Raw genomic sequence first — 9523 nt, forward strand, 5'->3', positions numbered from 1 at the left:
GAATTTAAATCGATTATATAAGCTGTTAAAAAAATTAATAAATATTTTGTAAGAAAAAAATTAGCGGAACGAGGTTTCGATCCTCGGACCTCTGGGTTATGGGCCCAGCGCGCTCCCACTGCGCCATTCCGCTGTTAGAAACATGACATTAGAGGACGCATGAAGCTGCCTTTATTGCCAGACAATGGGCTGATGCGGTCAAAAAAGAATAATAGCGCACTATCGTTAGGGATATCCGCCTTAAAAACCAATACGATTTGGGACGTCGCCTGTGATTGTAGATCTCCTGATTGACATTGATTGCCTTTCATCCCAAGGAACCGGAAGTCTTAACTGGAAATGTAATTGTTAATGAACGCTTTGGTCATCTACTATCTTCATATCCGCACTGGTATTGGCCAAGTACACACGACTGATGCCAACGATCTCCGGATCCTCCATGCTATCAAATGCTATTAAGACTGATTTTCATATTAAACATTCCACACGCATTCGTTTATTAACTGCCTTAGATCTTTAGACAGCCACGTCGGCTTGTTTCTCCCGTAAAACTTTATTGACATGCCCAAATTACTGTACTCCCACGCACCATGTTATGAATGGGGACATTCTTACTGTTCTTGGGAACTCACTTCGTTCGAAGATTGAATCTATATGCAATGTCGAATTTGAAGATAGAGCCAAACATCACTCTCTATACACCACGGATATCTCGGACTCCAGTGCCCGAATGATGTCATACTGTTTGCATATTTTTCGTCACTTTCTTCATACCAGAAACTTATGACCACGGTTCTCTCAACTGATTTTGAACATTACGTGTCATCTGAGTCATCATTTTGGCGGTCCTCAAGTTGTTCCTTACATCCATCGATCAACATCGTTTGACCTGCTTTGAGACGACCTGTCGTCTATAAATAATTTTTGCTATTTATTTGTAGGTTTCTTAAATGTTTTAATTATTATAAATCGTGGAATAGCTATGTAGTTTTACTTTGTTGTGAAATAAATAATCAAACGATATATTAAATATTTTTGATTGACATTGTATAAGTACATGAAAATAATTATATATTATACAAGTATGCCAATTTGCTCAGCATGGTTCCAATTTTGATAGTAATCTCAAGTATTTTCATTAAAACAAATTTGATCTGAAAATTATTAATTATATTTAATAAGCATGTTAGATGTATTAATAATGTGTTTTAAAATATTTTATGAATAACCTCTTGAAATCTATTTAATTAATATATAATTTCTTTTTCGAAGATGAATAATCAAATTCAATATAATTTTGTAATCAAAAAACAATAGATTTTTTAAAAATATAGCATGATATGTTTTGAAAAAATTAAAATGTGTTCAAGTAATCATACAATTTAATTGAATTTAAAGAATAAAATAATGATCGTTTATGAAAAGTATTAAAAAGTGTGGTTAATAAAAACTCGTTTCTATTTATCCAAATACATGTTTTTTTCAGGTTGATTTGAAATTAACTCACTTTATGAAAATAATTCAACAAATTTTGATAAAAAATATTTAAAAAATCTTAACTGATTTTTAAATCACGTGCTGCGCTCAATAAAATTACATCCGTTAATGTCTTTTTTAATTTATGGATTTCCTCTATAATAATTGAGCGGAAACCTTTCATCATCTTTTTAATGTAATGTCTAAGTAAAGGGTCATTTGATACTATGCTAAAAAAGTTCTCCATTCTTGACATTAAAGCATCAAAAATAGAATTTATTTCATGTTATGAAGATGAAATTATTTCAATTTTTATTACTGAGCTAATTTTATAATTATGTCAGCTTGTTTAAATTACAGATGAGTTTATTGTTTTATTAGATAATATTCTATTCGACACTGGCTTTGTATAAATAACAGAATAAATATATTTTAGGTTAAACTCAATTTTTGTTAGAATTAAACATTTAAATTCTTCTCTTATGTGTCCCATGAGAACCAATATTAAATTCATTTTATATTGATTTAATATACAAGTTTATCTAAAACCATCAGATTCAACGATAAAAAGTATTTTTAAGAAATTTCTAATTCAAACTAAAATATTACTTTCAGACGCCGCGTAAACTGCCGCAATAATATAATACAGAATTTTCTACGTTAATCTGCACTATTTCTAAAACTAATCACTGCACAGTAAGATTCAATTGTTTCTATGCACCTTGCTGATTTCCCGTCTAATTTTTTATTCGAAGCAAGTTAGTATAATATGAGTGGTCAAGGCAGCACGGGCTTGCACAATTTTTATATAACGATTTATTATTTGATGCATAGCTAGATTTAAATTTATTGAAAATTAAGCGATCGCTGTGTTTTAGCTGTGAAAAATTTTGAAGATTTTAAGTGTTATCAGAGTTAAGTAGAGTGGGCGTTTGAAATGTCTTTTCGTTTGATATAAACTTTTTATGATTTTAAAGTACTAATAATTTGAAGAACCCCTAGAAAGATAAAGACTAGCCGCTTTAAAATTACCTAAAGTAGTGCACTAATTATTGAGTGTGTTCCCTATAACCGGAAAAGGGCAATCTTTATTTATTTTTCAGACTTTTTAATTTACTAATAACTCTAGAACGCAAGAACTATGAAAAAAACCGACTTTCCAAAATCGAAAATAAAAGATTATTATGAAATGAATTGTAACGAAAATATAATTCCCTATATGCGAAAACAACCCTATGATCTCTCAAGGGAGCATTATTTTATTCCTGATCTTCATGTTAAATATGATTATGACCATATGCACTCCTATCAACCTTACATATCTTCATGTTCATTTGTCGATAATACTTTCCAACAAAATCCATACCAGTATATTGAACCACCAGGTTGTCCAAGTTTAACCCAAACATATTTAAACACAAATTATGATGAAAATATAAATTATCAAAATTGTACAAATCCTTTGTTTTCAAATCAAATTATGGTGAATTCAACTCATTATGTTTGTAAATGGCTAATTGAAAATGATATAAATATTTATTCCAAAATTATTTGTGAAAAAATGTTTATATCACTTAATGATTTTGTTCATCATATTACCGCTGATCATGTAGGTAATTCAGATAGAAAAGAACATTGTTGTATGTGGCTTGATTGTACACGAACATGCAAACCATTTAAAGCAAAATACAAGCTTGTTAACCACATACGAGTTCATACTGGCGAAAAACCATTTTGTTGTAACTGCTGTGGAAAGTTTTTTGCTCGGTCTGAAAATTTAAAAATCCATCAGCGAACTCATACTGGTGAGCTGTTTTTCAATATCAATTTAGGAGAAAAGCCTTTTATTTGTACATTTGATGGGTGTGGTCGACGTTTTGCCAACAGTTCGGACAGAAAAAAACATTCCCATGTTCATATAACAAACAGACCATATTTCTGCAAGTATAAAAGATGCAAGAAAAGTTATACTCACCCATGTTCTCTTCGAAAGCATTTGCGTATGCACGAAGAAACTGAAATAACCGAATATCCCACAAACAAGATAAACATGAATATAAAAGATACAAATTTAAATTTTTATGATTTAAATTCTAACGGATCACAAAATGAATCGGAAAATTCTTGTTTAACAATTAATTAAGCAAGTCTAACATAATGATTGAAATTTTTGAATATAAATGTCAGACATTTTTTTATTTTAATTATTGAATTAATAACTATAAAATGAACAGAAGTAACAAAATCCGTATATAAGCTTCACTATTTTAAGATATATTAAAAAACATTTAGATTCTGTATTGTTTACATGTAAAATAACATTTTTATGAGAAAGCCTGTATACTTTCCTTTAAAAATAAATTCCATAATTCTCCTATTTTTAAACATTAATTTAAATAATATGATTTTGGAAAGCGCCCTGGTAGAGCGTTGCGAGCGATCCATCAATGTCAATGACTGTCAAAAATAAAAATAATCTATTATATCAAAGTTAACTAAGGTCAATTATTGACAATTAACAAATGATAATTAACTATTATTTAGAGTCGTCTTAAATTTTTTTAGTCGCCTTGAATGAACCTTCTTAATAACCCCAGCACTATTTTCGGCTTTGACAAAATTGTTAGACAATTTCTCGACAATAGTTACTAGATCCCCATACGGATGCTGAAATTTTTTTAAACGAAGAGAAGAATTCTTCCCATAATCTTTTTATACGAACCTTCAAGTAATTAAAAATAAAATACAATATCTCCAACATCTAACTCATATTTTGATCGATGGACTCGCATCTTCCTATTCATTCTTCTATAATATGAAAACTGCAAATTCACTCTTTCAAAATTAAACAGGTACTCACCATCTTTACTAATAAATAACAATAAAAAACCTTTATTATAAATGTCGGGGTTTTCTAAAACTTCAATTTCTTGTATATCAGAACTTTTTGGATTTTTCTCAACATCTGATTCAACAACAGTGTAAAATGGAATAATCCCTAGAAAATAAAAAAATGCAATTTACAGATGGATAAATAAGCTCCCTGATTCTACAAAAATACAGCCTTTCAAATGTGTTCAATCCATTCTTTTTATCATTCGAGGCCATATAAATTAAAATGTGAAGATTTTTGAATTCTATCCCGTTATCAGACTGTAAATATCTACAAGGGCAATGAAAATGTTATTTGATTTTTCAGCCTCTTTTTTGCAATTTTCCGCATCTCCTGTGTGTTGGTTGAGGCAATAACAAGCCTGTGATTAGATAATAAATGTTAATGATGAAGCTATCCGTCTATTAAAACGAATTTTTTAGTCTTCTTTTTTAGTTTATACTTCCAAGAAGCTGATATATTCAGTTTTTGTCCTTTGAAGATAGATTTTATTATGTTGTACTCTTAAGTATTTTTATGATGATTGCTAGGCATAGGATAAATATTGCTTCGAAAGCATGAAAGAATTCGTTGATATTTTTCTGAAGACATAAATCTCCACATGTTGACATTTGAATATGATTTGAAAATGAGGTCATTTTTAGATTCATAATTTTTATCTCAATTTTTCTTGAATCACCAGCTTTCAAAAACAAAATTTTTAAATTTCTCCATCAGGTTTTTTGTGCTTTACTAGGGCACGTGTCAGTCTCAATGATACAATTGTTGCGGATCTGGACGAATTAATAAAGTCTTTTAAAATTTTATGTTGTGAAAAAAATCTTTTTAATTATTCAACTTTCTCTTTTCGTAATTTGGAATTTAAGGGAAAGTCTTAGTTGAACTCGGGATTTAGTGAATTAAAATGCCGAAAAAGATTTCCTCTTTAAGGAAATGAAATGATTTTATTGCATATCATACATGTGTATCGTATAGTCTTCTTCCCATTTGGCATTAAATTTATATCGTTTTGTTGCGCCTCAAAAATATAATTAGCAATTTATACATCAAAGGCGATCGACCAAGAAATGCGCCTCGATCGAAACGCAAAATAAATAAAAAATTATTCAAAGGCAATCGACTGGTTGGCCACCCCTGGCCTAAGCTTTCGCTTGTGTCAACAACACAATTTTTTGAGAGCAAGAAAGAACAAATAGGTTAGTTATTCTAACTCATTTCGAATTGTGGCATGAATGAGTCTCTCTTATCTTTTAAGTTTTCTTTTTACTGGCGTTCAAAACTAGGAAGCGCATTACGGGCCGTAGATCCGGGCGATACATTGTCAACGATTTCAATCATTTAAACAAATAATTATATATTCGTGTTTTTCATTCGATAAAGATTACAAATATATTTTTTTAATTTACAAATTCAAAATTAGGAAAACCACGAAGATCAAATTTATGGCAGAACCAGAAATACGATTAACCTCACTGAGACTGGATTACTACCAGAGTAACGTGAAACAGGGCGGAGTGGGGGAAATGCATAAATAGGATCTGTTAGCAAGTGAACTTGGAATTATTTATAAATAAAATTTTGAGATAATCCATGCGGTACTTTTCTCCTTTCTTGATAGGTCTAAAAAAAGGTTGTGCAGAAAGTCGACAGACAAATCGTTAAAATTTAATAATATATATTCGTATTAAAAAACTAGTTAACTAGCATTCGGATTCTTCAAAAGTTTATTTATTTTAAAACTTTTTAATTTTTTATTAAATTTTGTTTGATTATGAATAAACAGTAATTAATAAGTATTACTCAATAAATTATTAGCTAAGATCCAGTTTAAATTTTGTTAATTTTTAATAAATTAAATATTCAATTAATTCAAATTTTTTAGAAGTGTAATCCTGCTAATTTTATCACATGACCAGTCCAACAAATAATAATCAGCATAGAGTACAATAATCTTCTAAACCTATAGATGCCTTCTAATTCTCGTTTTCATCCATATAACAATTTTCCATTGGGTGAATCGTATTGCGATGAAGATGACGTAAATCAGACATTTCCTACTCTTGTAAACTATTATTTTATTATTCACAAAGACTTTGGCCAATATGAAATACTCTAATTTCAAAATTTCTGACCATTCGACAGATCATAAGCGTAGTATTGAAGAAGCGGTAAATTATAGATTTATTTATTTCCTAGACTAAATGGCTTATCGATAATTTTGAATATTCTGAGGGATTTTCCATAGCTCGTAGAACAATTTACCTTATGTATCAGAACGAATGCAAGATGCAGAAGAGGGAAAGTGCATTGGATCAAGCAACTTTGGGAAAGATTTTGCGAAAAATTTTCTTTCCTAGTTCGATAAGGAAAATAGGCACGCAGTTACTTTTTTATGATTACTCACTAGGAAAAATTCTAGATACCATTACTACGGAATTCGCCAAAAAATTGCTTCTGAAACAGTCGATATTAAAGAAATCGAGTTTTTATTTTTACCTAATTTCTAGATCACCAGATCACAAAACTACTTTTGATTTTTCCAATTCTACGCAATTTCGTCAATTTCCTAATATACCAATCACGGTTCCATCATATTGCTCCCAGGATGCATTTCTTTTTGTAGAATTATATAAAAATAACTTAGCCGTTGTTTTGTTGTTTATTTGTATTTTAGAAATCCTATGAGTATTTTATTAATCGGCAGTTTCAAGCAGTCTTTGACACTTGGCGAGTTTTTTGGTTTGGAGAATTCTCGTTTGAAAATAAAAAGTTCGTTTCATTTATAATAAATAGATTGGGAAAAGTTGAGTTGAATTGTCTAATTAAACAGAACTCTATTCTTTCTTTTTTATTCCAAACTGATTGTATATTCTTTCAACATTTGCTTGATATGTGTGTTCCCGACGACTTTACATCGGGCAACAATTTATTAATATTTTTAGTAGTGCCTGTTGATGAATTTGACAGTTTTATCATAAATGTCGAGGAAAAAAGCAAATCTATTGTAGAATGTCGGTCTAATTCCATTCTTACAGCCATTAAAGTAAAATGAAACTGTTTATTTACTAAATTAGTCTGGCGTTGCCTCCACTTTTGTACATTTTTATAAAATTCGTTTATCGTTGCAAATTTTATCCAAAAACTTGAGTCAAATTAGAGAGAACGACAAAGGAAACGAAAGTATGATGAGAGAGATTACTAAGATAGACTTTTCCAATATTCGAGTAAATATTAACTTCGATTTTTAGAGTCAAATGAAATGGACGTGTAACTGCGAGGAAGATATGATTATCGCAATTGAATCCTCTTTTATTACAGGAGTCAAGCATTTTCTAAATTTGAATGAGTGGAAAAATTGGGTTCTGGAAGTCATTGATAATTCTACTCACTGGTCTGAACCCATTGAAACCAATTATCGTTCTTTGGTTTCGTATTGGTCAACATTCTTGTAAATTTATAGTTTAATCTGTATAGGAATCTGGTGATTCGAGAACTTTTTTTTATTCGCTCATCTATTTTATGGAACTTTCATCTTTTTCAATATATGTGTCAAAATTATATGCACTACGTTTGCAGAACAAGGATTGGATATAATCTAAAAACAGCAGCTGCTGAAATGATTTCTAAGACTGTTAATCTTTCCAAACTAAGAGATATTGTGGAAAGTTATTCTGTCGAAAATAATCAGGGTTTATTGTATGATATTCCTTTTTCATAAATAAAGTAGCTTCAATAAAAACTTTTCTTTATATGAGAATAATTTAAATGTAATCCGGTATGAAAAACTGTTCAATAAAATAGCTCATTTTGTGTAAATAAGTGTTTAAATTATACTCCTATTATCAACATTCAAAAATTTTCCCACACCGCAGGCTTTTCCGAAAACACATTGTTAGAATTTTTTAGGTTATATAGTCAAACTTCTATTGCTCACCACATTTTTTAAAATAATTAAAAACTTCTAAAGAAACATCTATTGCTCGCCAAATTCTAAATTCGCCACTATTTTTTCTAAATTCGATGGTTTTTTGTCGGCAGTAGTGGAGTGCTGGTGTGTTTTTGATGTTCCTGTCGGGTTGTTGCTGTCGTGAGATTGTGACTTAAGTTGTTTTTGATCATATTTGCGGATGCGAAGAATTGGGTTAACAAACATATGACAATGGAATATATAGCCTCTGTTTTTACTTCAATCTTAAAAAAACATTTCACAAAGATCAATCAATTATCTCAGGCTATAGAAAGAAAAAATACTTGATAAGAGTCGGAAAACCTGTTTTAAGTTATCCAGAAGATGTCCAAGAAAACGATTTATATATTTTCACAGTCCGAATAAAATTTTGATTTACTTGGTAAACAAATGCTGATTTTTCAATCAGTTTATTGGCAAATACTCTTTTATATAATAAACTTATTTTGGTATCAGAAAAAATTATTATTTATCTCCACATTTGTCCAGTAGAAGCCAGCAGTAGAAGAATGTATCATTTCCAGTTTATAAGAAAAACTCAAAGGTGTTTGTGTGAAATTAAATGCGTAATACTCTTTGAAAAACAATTTTCACAAAAAGCAACTTTGTTTGCTCTTATGATTTAAGTGAATTGTGCACATTTTAGAAATAAAGCAGAACATTATCACCATAAAAGAATTTTTCAAAACACTCAGTAAAAATTTCTAGGTCGGTCACGTACTACGGTGCCTGAAGTCCTAAACGATAACCTAAAGCAAGTGGAAAGAATATTAAAAGACGGAGAAGACCTCTGGATCCTGGTATCGTTATTCCTATATAATTATTATATCAGCTTAATAAATATTAAACCATAATAATTTGACGACATTAACTCAGTTTGGTAAAACAGTCGACTGTCTGTTTGCGGTGGTCGGGTATTCTACGATTAATAAAAACAAAACTCAGCTACAATCCAGGATTTCTTGTCTCCAAATATGAAACTGTAAACGGGGAAAACATGAAATTAATTCACTCAATAACAATTAGAGAAAACATTTTCTTAACCGAATCAATTTTTTAATAAATTTCTTTTGATCAAATAAGAAAATAACAAAAATCAAAAAAAGAAAAACTAGTCAGAACCATATGCGCTGATCAACTATCATCAGATCATACACCAATCCTAATACAAACTCATGCCCTAATCA

General features: G+C 30.0%; 1 non-coding gene across 1 annotated transcript; it reads right to left on the reverse strand.

The window, feature by feature from the left end:
• Window positions 1-61: 61 nt before the first annotated feature.
• Window positions 62-133, reverse strand: Trnam-cau. Its single transcript has one exon. It is a non-coding gene; the product is annotated as a tRNA-Met (tRNA).
• Between the last annotated feature and the right edge of the window lie 9390 nt (window positions 134-9523).

This window comes from Octopus sinensis, unplaced genomic scaffold, assembly GCF_006345805.1.
Source record: "Octopus sinensis unplaced genomic scaffold, ASM634580v1 Contig15464, whole genome shotgun sequence".
In the NCBI taxonomy this organism is placed as follows: Eukaryota; Metazoa; Mollusca; class Cephalopoda; order Octopoda; family Octopodidae; genus Octopus; species Octopus sinensis.